The sequence below is a fragment of the Panulirus ornatus genome, chromosome 10, assembly GCF_036320965.1.
Source record: "Panulirus ornatus isolate Po-2019 chromosome 10, ASM3632096v1, whole genome shotgun sequence".
NCBI lineage: Eukaryota > Metazoa > Arthropoda > Malacostraca > Decapoda > Palinuridae > Panulirus > Panulirus ornatus.
This window is the reverse complement of record NC_092233.1, coordinates 9,816,645-9,832,741: the sequence shown is the minus strand read 5'-3', so window position 1 is coordinate 9,832,741 and position 16,097 is coordinate 9,816,645.

Here is a 16,097-nt window from a genome sequence, read left to right as displayed (position 1 = left end):
CCACCCGCCCATAGACTGTCCAAGAGACCAGCTCGGTCTTCGAAGCAATTACCGCTCAACACCTTCGTCTCCTCCCACACAATTGCTCCTCTGCACAGGTGTTAAGGGCTTGGAATATGTGTCCAGGTCCCTGACTGCCTTTCATTCTTCCCTCAGACGATTTTCATAGCTTGTCGTCAAAACAATCGTGGGTTGGATAGTGGTTCTCGTTCCCACCCTGGCCCCAGTTTTCAGCGGCTCTCCGAGACGAGGTGGACCAAACGTGGAAGAAAAAAAAAATTTTTTTAGGGTGTAAGGGAATAAAGGATTATAGAAGATGAGGGGGAAAAAAGAAATGGTGAGGACATAGATTTTAGGGATTTTTCAGGGCTTTATGTGCTCGCCAAGGAGTGGGTATCGGAAAAAAGAGCTACCAAACGGATGAAAGGATAAGACCTCTTTATTTTCTTCGACCATTGGTGAAAAGACTGTAATGTCTATTGTGCTTGTGGGTAATCCTAGCCATGGCTCCAAGGAGGATAAGCGAGTACAAGCACTGGTGGCTATCGTATAATGAAACGTTAGCCGCCACGCTATGTATTGTATAATGGTCAAAAAGCGTGTAGAAGGTGGCGTATAGAGAATCGGGGACCTCCCCACCACACATCGGTAAGAAGCGACGTTGCTGAGCGATGTAATGACATGAAGGACTATCGAAATGGCACGGCACACAGACCATCACGGTGGGACTGTACACAGACCATTACATTGGTGCTAAACACAGACACTATCACAGAAACAACACACACACAGAACATTAAAGCAGCAGTACACAGAGACCATCACAGTGGCACCACACACGGAGACCATCACAATAGCAACGCACAAATCATCACAGTAGCACCACACACACACAGACCATCACAATGGCACCACACAGACCATTACAGTATCAACATACAGATCATCACAGTCGCACCACACTCAGAGACCATCACAGTATCAACATACAGATCATCACAGAAGTACCACACACAGAAACCATCACAGCAGCACCACACACACAAACCATCACAGTAGTACCACACACACAGGCCATCACAGTAGCACCACACACAGAGACCATCACAGTAGCACCACACACAGAGACCATCACAGTAGCACCACAAACACAGACCATCGCAGTAGCACCACACAGAGACCATCACAATAGCACCACACAGAGATCATCACAGTAGCACCACACACAGACCATCACAGTAGCACCACACACACAGACCATCACAATATCAAGGCACACAGAGATCATCACAGTAGCACCACACACAGACCATCACAGTAGCAAGACACACACAGACCATCAGAGGAGCACCACACACGCAGACCATCACCGTTCAAACCAAGAGACGTGGAGTGACAGACGGGAGGTGATTATATTCCAGGTTCATGGGGGCCAACATTTGCATATCTATTCATACATCCTCCTCGTTAAACACTGTGATGTGAATATACAATTAGAAGCAAATTGAGTAAAAGTTTGGCTCAGCGCGGGTGCTGAGGCTGCCGCTGCTTGAGATGACGGAGTGGTTGACAAGAAGGGGGAGTCCTGATTACCCAGTATTCATCTCATGGAAGAGAGAAAATGTGAAAAATTCGAGTCCCCTATTATGGACGTGGGGAAGGGTAGAGCAAGACACACCAACGTAGCCATACACGCCAGTAGATCTAGGTGCTAGGAGAGGCACTAGATCAAAGTTCCCTACAAAGGCTGCTCACAGCTAGAGGTGACACCCGACACCCGACACCCGACACACACACACACACACACACACACACACACACACACACACAACCACCACCGCCAACATAAATCTGTGCGCGCCCCCCCCATCTCTCCCTTCCTTCCTTACCCCCCCGCTTCCCACCAGCCGACCAGCTTCGGCTGACCACAATCCACAGTTTGTTTTGCTCACACCACCAGAATGTTAAAAGCCACGTTTGTGGTCTTGGCTGTATATGGGTGTGTTTCCCTGGCGTGGCCGAAGGGACACCCGGTGGTCACCCACCTCCTTTTTATCTGAGACCTGGAACGTCGGGCATCTGGCTCGCCTTACCCTGGCTGGAGGCTGGTCTTTGCTCCTTGATGGTACGTACTTTGGTAAGACAAGTACGAGGCGCCAACGTCTTGAGGAGGCTGGTCTTTGCTCCTTGATGGTACGTACTTTGGTAAGAGAAGTACGAGGCGCCAATGCCTTCAGGAGGCTGGTCTTTGCTCCTTGATGGTGCGTACTTTGGTAAGAGAAGTACGAGGCGCCAACGTCTTGAGGGTTCGGCGACGTGCTCAGTAACGCTCTTGTGGTTTTTTGATGCTTCGAGATGGGAGGAAGAGTCGCAGCTGCTGCTGCTGCTGCAGAGATCTGTACAGGATTGGTAGGTATTTACGAGAGCACAAGGAAGACGTCGTCCATAAATCCTGAACGGGCATCCTTGTGGAACTATTTCGCCATATCTAGAGATACGTTTCCCTAATGTTTATGACCCGGGAAGTTGTGTACATGACAATACGCTTCGCTTGTCGCGGGGGTCGACTCGTCCGTCACCTGGAGGCAGAAGACGCGTAAGACTTCCTTATTGTAGCTTGATAGACTATCTCCTCTAGGACGCATGATGTATATATATATATATATATATATATCCCTGGGGATAGGGGAGAGAGAATACTTCCCACGTATTCCCTACGTATCGTAGAAGGCGACTAAAAGGGGAGGGAGCGGGGGGGCTGGAAATCCTCCCTTCCTGTTTGACTTTTTCCAAAAGAAGGAACAAAGTAGGGGGCCAGGTGAGGATATTCCCTCTAAGGCTCAGTCCTCTGTTCTTAACGCTACCGCGCTAACACGGGAAATGGCTAATATGTAAAAAATATATATATATATATATATATATATATATATATATATATATATATATATATATATATATATATATATATATGTATATATATATATATATATATATATATATATATATATATATATATTTTATTCACGTGCTTAGAGTAGAAAGAATACTACCCACGTATCTCTTGCACATCTTAAAAGGCAACTAGAATCGGATATCCCCTCCCCCTGTACTATAACTTCATACACCAGAACATAGAAATAAGACGAAGATAAACAAAAAGTATCTGGGTTCGATTCCCAGGTCGTACCGGCATTCGGTGTGGGAGGAACTGTTTTACTTTCAGACATACTCCAGTACGTCTCATTACTGATACTCCATCACGTACTGCGGGAAAGCAGTGTATGTGTCCTGGTCCTTCACGTGACGCAGATGTCCTGCACGTATTCCAACACTCCCGCGCACAGCCCTGCATCACTCCCGTGTGTCTCAAAGCCTCACTTCAACTTCTCGGCCACAACTGAACCCCACTCATTCAGTTTTCCCAGTGCTCGCCTCCCTCTCGCCTTGACCACACAGTTGCTCTCACAGACCTTCTCTCTCTCTCTCTCTCTCTCTCTCTCTCTCTCTCTCTCTCTCTCTCTCTCTCTCTCTCTCTCTCTCTCTCTCTGTGTGTGTGTGTGTGTGCGTGTGTGTGACCCCTCTGGCGATGACAGCTCCTCTTCCCTCCCTCATCTTTTGCCACTCAAATCCAGACATATTCTCCCTCTTGACATATTCCTCTCTCCCTTCACCCCCTCACCCGCCAGCCCAAGGCTGAGTTACCTGAGGTGTGGCAGACAACTTTATTGCTCCCGACATAACCAGCGTGTCCCGGCTCCTGCATGGAAGCCGTTCCAGCACTGTACCTGCATTGGCCATGGCCATAAACACGGAGGCGCGTAGCTGCTGCAGCTTGGAGGGCTGAAGCGATGGGTGTCATAAAAGGTGGGTTGGCAGCGCTGCTGCTGCTGCTACTCCTACTGTTATCCTACTCCTGTTGCTGCTCCTCTCTTACCGTTTATACTGCTCCTGTTGTTCCTGTTTGCTGTCTCTCTTATTCGTTGGGGATGTTAGGCGCTACTGAGGCTACCACCACTGCTGATGCTTAAGGTCATCCCTAGTGGGGAGGAATCCCCCTTCGTGGGTGCGTCCTCTAGGCGCTAGGTGATGGAAGGCGCCCATCGTAGGTTGAGTGATACCCAGCCGCCCAGCACGAGACAAGACGGTGACCAGGGGCCTGTAATGGACTGACCCTACGCGCCCAGCACGGCACACAGTGCACGAGAACCCTTGAAGAGCCTTAGCTAACGATGTTGCACACACAGACTGATGACCAAAGATGTGTCATAAGGAGCGAAGAATTGGCACACCATACATCGGAGCCTATGAAGTAGAGGGAGTAATACAACTGCTAGAAAACCAGATAATCGATAGATGTAGATGTATGAAGTAGAGAGAGTAATACATCTACTAGAAAACCAGATAAACGATAGATGTAGATGTACCTACACTACCAGAAGCTAAACCGAGAGAGATAGATCTTGAATGACTCTTGTGTGAAACAAGAAATATTAAAACACGAAGCTGCATTCACCACGAAGCTGCATTCACCACGAAGCTGCATTCACCACGAAGCTACATTCACCATAGACCCCAATGCGTCTAGATGAATAAGAAAAGTAGAACTTTTTTTCGTGAACTAACTATTAAGAGCTAAAGCATTACATACATTCCAAGTCTATAAGCCTCAGTAGGGATCATCTTGGGCAGAGAAGCAACACTTTTACAATTCACAAAACTTTATTTGACCAAATGTACACAAGCATTTCTGTGGTGGTATGACTGAAGGGCACAGAGGCTGGGTTTGGTGTAGGGAAGCACAGTGGTTACAACTCATCAACACAGGAGAGTGACACTAGGTTATACACCTGGTTACAGTGTGCAGTCACTGATACTCAGAATTTGTAATAGTTCATCTATCCAATATTTTTTAATCTAGTCGGTAAAATGTACCAGACGGAAGACTTTGTAATGTATGTCATGACGTTTATGTAATGAACCAATTTTGTAGCAACTATGAAAGGCCACTGGGTGTGACAAAGACCCTCTGTAATCTCTGTAATTTTTTTGGCGCTACTGCTTACAGGATGAGCTTGGGGTACGAATGGATTTGCTGGGGATACCGGCACAAAAGTAGGCTGGGAGGGCCAGACAGGGACGAGGTAGGCTGGGAGGGGCCAGACAGGGACGAGGTAGGCTGGGAGGGCCAGACAGGGACGAGGTAGGCTGGGAGGGCCAGACAGGGACGAGGTAGGCTGGGAGGGCCAGACAGGGACGAGGTAGGCTGGGAGGGCCAGACAGGGACGAGGTAGGCTGGGAGGGGCCAGGCAGGGACGAGGTAGGCTTGGAGGGGCCAGGCAGGGACGAGGTAGGCTGGGAGGGCCAGACAAGGATGAGGTAAGCTGGGAGGGCCAGGCAGGGACGAGGTAGGCTGGGAGGGCCAGGCAGGGACGAGGTAGGCAGGGAGGACCAGACAGGGACGAGGTAGGCTGCGAGAACCAGGCAGGGACGATGCAGGCTGGGAGGGCTAGAGAGGGACGAGGTAGGCAGGGAGGGCCAGACAGGGACGAGGTAGGCAGGGAGGGGCCAGGCAGGGACGAGGTAGGCAGGTCGGGAGGTAATGAAGACCTCTGCGTCCATGGTATCACTTCTGGTCTCTGCTGTGACACACACTACACCGCCACCCTCACGCCTGATCCATAACTCAGAATATGCTGCTCGGTTATACACCATTGTGATTCCCCTGCCACAAATCATCCGCTCGGCGCAAGATAATTCCAATCCTCGCCCATCCTTGCGGTCGTGTCACCCATAGCGTCGTCTGTGAGAGTCCACCCCTGTAGCACCCTCCGTCGGAGACGACCATATAGCTGGGCGTCCCTGGGTGTACCCCTAGTGTCCACACACTATCTTGATGGCATGACTTCTTCATTCTTATTCCCGGCGTCACCTGGAGACTGGCCAGATAAGGTCGGGGAGTGACGGGATTGTCACCTCGCAGTAACGTCGGCTATTCTGGCGACGTGCTCGAGACGTCTGTTGCGCCTCCCCTGAGATATGTTCATCTCTGTCAGATAAACATCTGCAGCAGCAGCAGCAGTAAGGGCAGCAGGAGCAGCAGGGGGAAGGAGACCCCCTCAACATCCATAACACAGGCCAAGTATCCAAGAAATTCCCTGGAGACTGAATGGTGTCTCTGTTACTGTTGCTCGGAGTGGAGGAGAGATCGGGGATGTATATGTACTTCAGTCTGATGTTTGGATAGTAAACAATTACAGGAAGGGAAAGTAAGACTGTAGTAGTAGTAGTAGTAGTAGTAGTAGTAAGTAGTATTAACAATGGTAATTGGACTAGTAGTAATGATAATAGCAGCAGCTACACTAGTAGTAGTAGCAGAAGCTGTAAGAGTAGTAGCAGTAGTAGTAGCAGTAGATGCAGCAGTAGAAGTAGTGGCAGCAGTAATAGTGACAGTAATAGTAGTATTAGTAGTAGAAGTAGGAAGAATAGTACAGTAGCAGTAGTAGTAGTATCAGTAGTAGCAGTAGTAGTAGTAGTAGTAGTAGTAACAGCAGTAGTAGTAATAATGGTTATAGAAGTAGTAGTGATCTTCTACTACATAAAGATACCATCCCTTTGCGACAGATATAATGAGACTGCACAGACAATGATCTCTTCTTCAACATACTCCTCCATGCACCAAGAATCTTTGCTTTCGCTTCCCAGTCTGTCATTCACTTAAGCTCCCATAGTTCTATCCACTGCTATGTCCACTCTCAGGTTCTCTCCGCTCAAAATCACACCCAAACCAACCTGTCTTGTCCCTTCCTCCCTCCTCCCTCCTCGTATTCCATGCTAAACCTTATTTCCTTATCATATTAATCCCCAACTTTCTCCTTTCACGAACTTATTCCAATTATGACACATGCTTCTGCAGTCTGCCACCAGATCCGTACTGTTTGCAAGCACCTACTGACTCGCCTTCCAGGTCTTCCCACCTACAGCTTACTGTATACCCGTACCTCTCCCGAAGGCCCCTCGCATTTGCCTCACTCACCACCACATCCCTGGTGACAGCGCACACCCTTGGCCCAAACGTAACTTCACCTCGAACCACTCATCCTCCTCTCTTCCTACTCGCACACAAGTAAAAACACCTCACAGCGTCTAGTAGCTTTGCCTCCACACCGCTTATTCGTTGTGTCTTCCACATAGCCACGTATCCCCTACCACCCCTGGAACAGCATTACTCTTCCCCATGCTCTGTGCATGCCACCACCTTCTGAATCACCATCCTCTCATACAACTTACCGTGTATACTACTTAGCAGGCGTAATCATTTCTGATCTGAGCATTCATGTTTATCCTCCCTGCCCCTATACAGTGTCACTATGCAACCATTATGCCAGTCCTCAAACACCTCACCCTGGGCCATAAATGCACTGAAATTCCTGACGAACCAGTAGACAACACCGACTCTCTTTTCTCGAGAGAATAGACTGCAGTCCCATCCACTCAAGGTTTGTGGGGCCTGGATGTGGATAGGGAGCTGTGGTTTCGGTGCATTACACATGACAGCTAGAGACTGAGTGTGAGCGGATGTGGCCTTTTTTGTCTGTTTTCCTGTCGCTGCCTTCCTGACGCAGGGGGTGGCGATGCTGTATCCTCTAGGGCGGGGTGGCACCAGGAATGGATGAAGGCGAGTACGAATATATACAAGAATATATATGTATATGGCTGTATGTGTATGTATATGTATGTATACTGTATATGTTGATATGTAATGTATATGTACGTATATGTAGGTGTATATGAGTGGACAGGTCTTTCTTCGTCTGTTTCCTGGCGTTACCTCGCTGACGCAGAAAACGGCGATCAAGTGTGTGTGTGTGTGTGTGTGTGTGTGTGTGTGTGTAGACCCTTCATCACCTTAGCCATTATTGACCCAACACCTTAAAGAAATACACAGCCGTCATCAACAACATCCCTCACTCTCTATGTAACCAGTCGATTAGTGGCCCTGATCCTCGATTGGACTAGAGGTTCTAATCCCTGTAGAACTATCTGGTCTTCATCCAAATAGAATCAGGTGTCCTCCTTACCTCGTAGTCTACCATCCTCGTAGAACTCGCTGTCCTTCACTGTAGCGGTTCCCTGGCTTTAAAGGACTGGCGATCCTCCTTCCCTCTGGAACTGGCTGCCCTCCGTCCAGCGCCAACCTTGTGGTCCTCTCATCACGACCCAGCCTCCCTCCGCCCCTCTGGTGTTGGTGACGCTTTACATAATCTGTGGAAATGGAGACACTGAAGGAGGCATTGGTCAGGGGGGGTCTCAGTAGCTTACGTGTTCGTGACGACAGTACACCACGCACGTCCCTGGTGATGCCCTCCACTCACTCACACAGACACTTGAGTGTCTTCTGCCTGGCAGTCCACTCGGCCTCGACTGGCGCTCCTCTCTGGTTCTGATGGGACGATTCTCAGCCTTATTTTCGGATTCATTTATCAGGGCTGTGTTTCTGTTAGTATCTACCCAAACACCCTTGTCTCCTGCTGGCAAGGTAGTGGCCGTGTGGACCACAACTTGGCATTCAGGTGATCACCCCCGCCTGCATACTGTGGTATATCCTTCAGGTATCTGATGTACGCTGGGCTTCTGGGGTTGCATGGCAATTCCGGCTGATGAACTGTATGCCTTTTACAGTCTATGGCAGCATATACCAACTCACCCCTCAAGGAGTGGCACGAGAGATGACCTCACCACCTTAAGCCTCTGTACGCGCACGGGCACCAAACGTGTCCACGGAGGAGCTATTAAAAGGAGAAGAAATGTGCGTGAAGCTATTACCGTCAGAGACTCTGCCAGGACTTCTTCCTCCTGGCAGCCCCACCAGGCGGGTTGATCATTAAAATCAATTAACGAGATGATTCTCTCTTCGTATGCGTCTGGGCGAACCCGTCGCCGCCTCAACCATCTAGCGGCGGGCAGGAGGGACCCCACCGCCGGTCCAATCTACCTGATGAATTACGACTCATGTTATGAATGTGGGATGAGGAGTGGCAATCTATCATCCCTTCCAACCCCCCTAGAGGCTCTCCTCAGACAAGTTCATCATTGGGAATCCTTTAGGGAAGGTAGCGAGGGAGGGAGAGGGGACGATGATGTCGGAGGTAAGAAAGTTAGGGAGAAGAGAAGTAAGAGGAGAAAGAGGAGATAGTGCATATGAATGCGGTGGGTGAGAGAGAGAATCATGAAGGAAAGAGATGAAAAATAGAAAATAAAAGAGAAAAAGAGATGATGATTGTTATCATAACTCCAGGACCTCATCTACAGGGTTCCTGCAGGTTTAAAGCTGCGCTGTAACCTGTAACAGGGGAAGTGAGTGCTCCTTTTCTCGTCTGCCGACGATGATACAACCTCGCCGAAAACGATTCACCACTAGGATGCCACTCCATGCAGGCTGAGACCAGTAACGCCTGTGAACGTAGATAAGAGAAAGAAGAAAGAAGAAGAAGAAGGATAGACGAAAGAAGTGGGCAAGGGAGAGTGAATGAGAGTGAAGAAAAAGCTTCGGCAAAAGTAACCACAAAGATGCCAGTGGCCTCAGCGAAGCCAGAGAGCACTGAGGAAGATGATGATGATGATGGTAACAGTAACGACTCGTGTAAACACTACAGGCAAACACGAGAGATCTGGTCTCAGATGGAGGGTGACGCCCCCTCACCAACGACGCCTCCTCACCAACGACGCCCCTCACCAACGACGCCCCTCACCAACGACGCCCCTCACCAACGACGCCCCTCACCAACGACGCCCCTCACCAACAGACATTATACACATCAGGAGTAAGACACTCATATATACAAGAAGCCATAAGTGGGTCTTAATGGCTAACCAGAAGACGCCCCCTTCTTATTATCCTGTTCTCATAAATTGCAGCAGTGTGTGTGTGTGGACCAGTTGGGTTTTTTTTGATAAGTATAGATTAATCCGCACATTATACTCCCATAAACCTTAGCACAGTGCTATAGGCGGGAAGTCCATATTTCATAAGTATCTTTTTTTATGAGGATGTAAACGTAATCCACCTTAGCCCGCGTCAGTGGACCACCTGCCTCCCAGCTGACTTGCACCTGATGACCTCTGCAGAGAACAGAATACAATACTCCCGTGCCACTGATGGGTGATGCCCATGGTCGCTCTGGCTCGCCGGGGCCAGACTTCGGATGACCGAACCGTGCGAAGACCCTGAAGGAATATCGCTGGAGCCTGTATGGACGACAGCCTTCGTCAGATCTTTGTCCTGTCGGATCTTCATCCTCCTCAAACTGTATTTGACACAGATGATTTTCTAAAGTGTTAAGTAACCATTTACTTTCCTTGATTAGATTATTTTCTAAAGTGTTAAGTAACCATTTACTTTCCTTGATTAGATGATTTTCTAAAGTGTTAAGTAACCATTTACTCTCCCTGACTCTCATTATTGATATATTTTTTTTTCCTCTAAACAGAACCTCGCAGTGCACTTGATTTAATGCTAGAAATGAGATATTTTTTTTGAGGGAGTAATGATTCCCTCGGTCAGTTAGCAAAAATAAACGCATAAACACGTCAGAGACCTTAAAGTAAGAACAACAAATGAATGTCTTTGTTGAACTAGAACGTCTCGTCTACGAACATGTGAGGAGCGACACAAAGAAACAAGGAGGAGGTGTCGGTGAGTTAAGAGCACTAAAAGCTGGTCTTGCTTGAGGGGAAGTTAAAGGTGATTTAAGACAGTGACGATAGCAGACAGGTCAGTCTGGAGTGTGGACGGACGCCCCGTTAGTGGTCTTCCCTCCTCATTCCATCAGCGTGTGTTACAGCAACACCAACCACCAGCACGACCATAAGTGGTGTGTTGTAGGTAACCCAACTGGAGACCGTAATCTGTAGGAGATTACGTCTGATGTTCACGTGATAACAGGCGTCATGACTGACCTTCAGCATCGGCGTGTGATCTGAGCAAGGGCATGGTGCAGCAGCTGGTGTCTCGTTTGGTAAAAGTTCATGAGTACCGTCCATTCAGAGCTTAATACCTGTTGTTGTAACGCATCTGGGTGGAGGTCTCCCACCTGAGTACAAAGCCTGGATAGCTGTTGTGTATGGATAGCTGTTGTGTTTGGATAGCTGTTGTGTTTGGATAGCTGTTGTGTATGGATAGCTATTGTGTATGGATTGGGATGTGTTTGTTTGAACATCCGGATCCCAATAGGAAAGCTGACTGCTATTATTCTTTCACTGATTTTAGGACGACCCAGGTCTTTCCTCATGCTATAGCATTTTTGGCAGCCATAGATAGTTCTCATAGCTTTATCTGATATTTCCTTAAGCCTTCCAAGTCTTCCGTCAGGCGTAGGGGCAAGCAGAGGCGTAGCAAAATCCATTAGAAAACGGGTGTACTCAATGTTTATCATGAACTACAGTATTCTGCTATCTGCCATGGTTTGTAGGGCAGAGACAGCTACAGCTCTGGGTGCTCTATGCCTTTCTCTACCCTGATGGCTGAGTCTAGTTGCAACACCTCCAGAAGCTGGTACGTCTATGTCAGGTTACCGATATACCTTCTCACGTATTCAATGTACGATACAAATTATTCAACTAAGGTCTTTTTTTTCCTAGTTATTCTACCTCTTTGGAGAGAGCGTCTGTTGAGGATTTTGATCTTCTGATGCGTGGTCGAGTAGAGTGAGGGTACCATCATACCCAGGGGGTGTTGATGACATCGTCAGCATAACTAAGTACGTGTCCCTCAGTGTGTATGGTCTGTAGGAGGGTGCTGACTCTAGGGCTAAACAAGGTTGGGGGTAAGTACACCACCTTGTGGAACACGAAGCTTTATCTCTTTAGTTTCACTTCTGCGTCCCTCAAATGACTATCTGATGGGTAAATAGCTAGAGATACAGCGCAGGAGCCAGCCTCCTATATCCGTCTTGAATCATACAGTTTTGCATGTCAATTGACAACATTAAAAGGAGCTTTATGATCAAGGATGATGGTGTGACTGTAGTCATTATGAGTAAAAAAAAGTGATGATTAGTGAAGCACAGTTTCTAGGGTAGCGTGAAGCCATGTAAACTGGAAGACAGCTCTTTCGTTCTGTGTGAACCAGCCTTTGAAAGGTTGAACATGACGAAGGACCATACGTTTAAAGGCATTAGCTGGGTTGGGTGTGGGTACTGGGATGAAATGGCTATTCATCGTAGAGGAGGTAGAGCTCCTGTCACATAGCTCACCTTATATAGCGACGGAAGGGACTCACCGGATACATTACTTAGGAGTCTCCCCTGAAAACATAGTTCTCCCTTTAGTTACGGAGGCGTCAAGTTTGAGTAGTGTGAATAGGGAGTTACACTCACGCTCTTTGTTTATGATTGATGTGGACTGGCCTATCTCCAGGCTCATGTCTAGCATTTAGCTTAAAGGCTAGGGTCTTGTGGACGGTGCTTGGGTGTGGTTGGGAATGGAAAAGGTGGTTGCAGAGCTGTGAGGGATGCTGGAGTGACGTAGATAGCCAGAGAGGGATGGAAGATGTTGCAGCAGGGTGGCAGGTGCTGAGGCGTGGTGGAGGATGTTGGGGGATGTGGTGGAGGGTGCTGAGATGTGGTGGAAGGATGCTAAGATATGGTAAAAGGATGCTGAGATGTGGTGTAAGATGCTGAGATGTGATGGAAGGATGCTGAGATGTGGTGGAGAACGGTAGGGTAATGGGCACTACCGTGATGTGATGAAGGATGTTGGAGTAAGATGAGGAGTGGTGGCAGATCTTAGAGTGATGAGGAAACTGGAAGATATTGGGAAGCGGGAGATACCATGATGAATTGAGACGCCATAAGACTGTATGGGTTCCTGGGGTACTGCGGGTGGTGGCGGAGCTGGGTGACGTGCCTGGGGTACGGCATGTGACGCTGCGGGTGGGAGACGTGCTTGATGTGACGGAGGCGGTGGTAGGGTGAGAGACATGCCTGGGGTGCTCCTGGCGGTGCAGGGGGTGGGAGACGCTTCTGGGGTGCTGCGGGCTGTGCAGGGGGTGGGAGACGTGCCTCGGGTGCTGTTGGCTGTGCAGGGGGTGGGAGATGTCCCTGGCTCACCTGGGTAATAGGCTGGGCCGCCTCCCGTCACCCCACGCATGCTTCCTGCCCGAGAGGTCTAACCACCTGGCATCAGTCATCATGTGTTGAGGATCCACCTTATTCCTACACCCAGCTCAACTACAACAATTGTGGCTTATATTTGGATGTTATGGCTGGGTGGCTGGCTGGGTGGTAGCGTTGACGCGTGTGTGCCTGCGTGGTCGTGATGACGGCCGGACAAGTGGCTGGGTGGTAACGCTGACGGCCTAGTGGGTGGGTAGTTAATAGTGGTGACAGGCGTGTAGGTGTCTGGATGATAGCGCTGACTGACGGGTGGCTGGGTGGGTGGCAGTGCTGAAGGGCGTGTGGGTGGCTGGGTGGTAGTGATGACGGGCGGATCGATCGCCTGCTTTACGTAGGTTCCCAAACTGAGCGTCGCGTAGCGAGGGTTCCAGCAGCGGCAGCGGCACAAGGAGCCACACTGGGAGACCACATCCCCGCCAGCCAGACTCATCCTCAGCCCAACACCTCACGTGAGTCAGGAGCAACAATCATGAGCTCCTCCGATGAACCCATCTGTTCCCTGTGTTCCCGTCGTCTGACCTGAGCGTCATCAATGACAACGGTGTCGAAGTGATGCTTCACATCATCACTCTTATGTATTGTAGAGAATTGGTTCTGGAATATTTGTTATTTAGATATGCACAGACGAAGCATTTCAGTGTGAATGTGGGTGAAGGGTATGCATCTAGGGGGTAGGTGGAGGCCAGTATAGAGCGCACAGTGGGTACTGTACATGGTCATGGGAGGGTGGCAGGTGGGCCCGAGTGGAGGCGAGGTAGAGACTCGCACACCTACGTCACGATCCCGTAACGCTAGAAGATAGAGAGAGAGAGAGAGAGGCATGTTTAGGACCGTGCTGACCCTCACAGTGACACAGTCTCTGTAGCGTCCTCAGTCTGCCACTCCCAGCGTTCTTATTTGGCATTCAGCAGGCACTTCCACTTCACTCAGCTGGCACTTCCACTTCACTCAGCTGGCACTCCCACTTCACTCAGCTGGCACTCCCACTTATGGTTGTTTCCTCTTACCGCCCCATGGCAGGGCAACTCGACAGTTTCCTTTGATCAGCTTACCTCGTCACCATCACCTTCTATCATCACTATCATCATCACCATCATCATCACTATCACCTAACATCATAATGTCCCTTGGTCACCTGGATTTTCCCGTGGCCTGACACCTTCACCTGGCGTTATCTCCTAGCGTCGCCACCCGTGCCGACCACCTACCCGTGGCATCTTACACAGTCACCTGGAATGATCACCTGCTGTAGTCACCTAGATTCTCCTCCTCCAGTCACCCGGCCCTGTCACCTGGAGATGTAATCAGGCGTCTCTCAAAGCTTACTGGCACCTTGTGTCGTCACCTAGAGCCCCTCACGTGACACCATAATGGACCACTGTTACCTGACACCTTCCCTCGTTACTGTCATTAGGTACACCGTCCACTGTTACCTGACACCTTCCCTCGTTACTGTCATTAGGCACACCGTCACCTGGCACCGTAACTCACCGCCATACGCAGTCAGTAACACCCAGTCATCATCGCCCGTCACCATCAGCCCCACTGTCACCTGTCACCATCAGCCGGCCCTGACATCTGTTTCCATCACCCTCCTCCCTCCCCAGCAGCGCCACCTGACACTCTCCTCCTGGCACCTGCACCGCACCCCACCCCTGTCTGCTGGCCCGTCACCTGATACCGTAGACTGGTGCGTCATCTGATACCATTAGACTGGTGCGTTACCTGTTACCGTAGACTGGTGCGTCATCTGATACCGTAGACTGGTGCGTCACCTGATACCATAGACTGGTGCGTCACCTGATACCATAGACTTGTGCGTCACCTGATACCGTAAACTGGTACGTCACCCTTGGGGCGTCACCTGATACCATGGACAGATGCGTCACCTTATAACGTAGACTGCTGCGTCACCCTTGGAGCGTCACCTGATACCATAGACTGGTGCGTCACCTGATACCATAGACTGGTGCGTCACCTGATACCGTAGACTGGTGCGTTACCTGATACAATAGACTGGTGCGTCACCTGATACCGTAGACTGGTGCGTCACCTGATACCGTAGACTGGTGCGTCACCTGATACCATAGACTGATGCGTCACCTGATACAATAGACTGGTGCGTCACCTGATAAAGTAGACTGGTGCGTCACCTGATACCATAGACTGATGCGTCACCTGATACCATAGACTGGTGCGTTACCTGATACCGTTGACTGGTGCGTCACCTGATACCATACACTTATGCGTTACCTGATACAATAGACTGATGCGTCTCCTGATACCGTAGACTGGTGCGTTACCTGATACCGTAGACTGAAGCGTCACCTGATACCACAGACTGGTGCATTACCTGATACCATAGACTTGTGCGTCACCTGATACCGTAAACTGGTACGTCACCCTTGGGGCGTCACCTGATACCACAGACTGGTGCATTACCTGATACCATAGACAGGTGCGTCACCTTATACCGTAGACTGCTACGTCACCCTTGGAGCGTCACCTGATACCATAGACAGGTGCGTCACCTTATACCGTAGACTGCTACATCACCCTTGGAGCGTCACCTGATACCATAGACTGGTGCGTCACCTGATACCATAGACTGGTGCGTCACCTGATACCATAGACTGGTGCGTCACCCCTGGAGCGTCACCTAATAATGTAATGTAGCTGTCATCTGTTAATGACTTGATTTTTGTGTGTGTGTCGCAGGTGTGTCAGCAGAGGTAGAGTGGACATCCCTCCACACACACACACACACACACACACACACACACACACACACACACCATGTGGCATGCCGCCCTCCCTCCCTCCGCCCCATATTTCTCAATTACTATCAACCGGTTCATCTTGAGGAAGCGGAGGGCCGACGAGACATCCTCTCCTCCAGCTCCCTCCCTCTTACACTTACACACG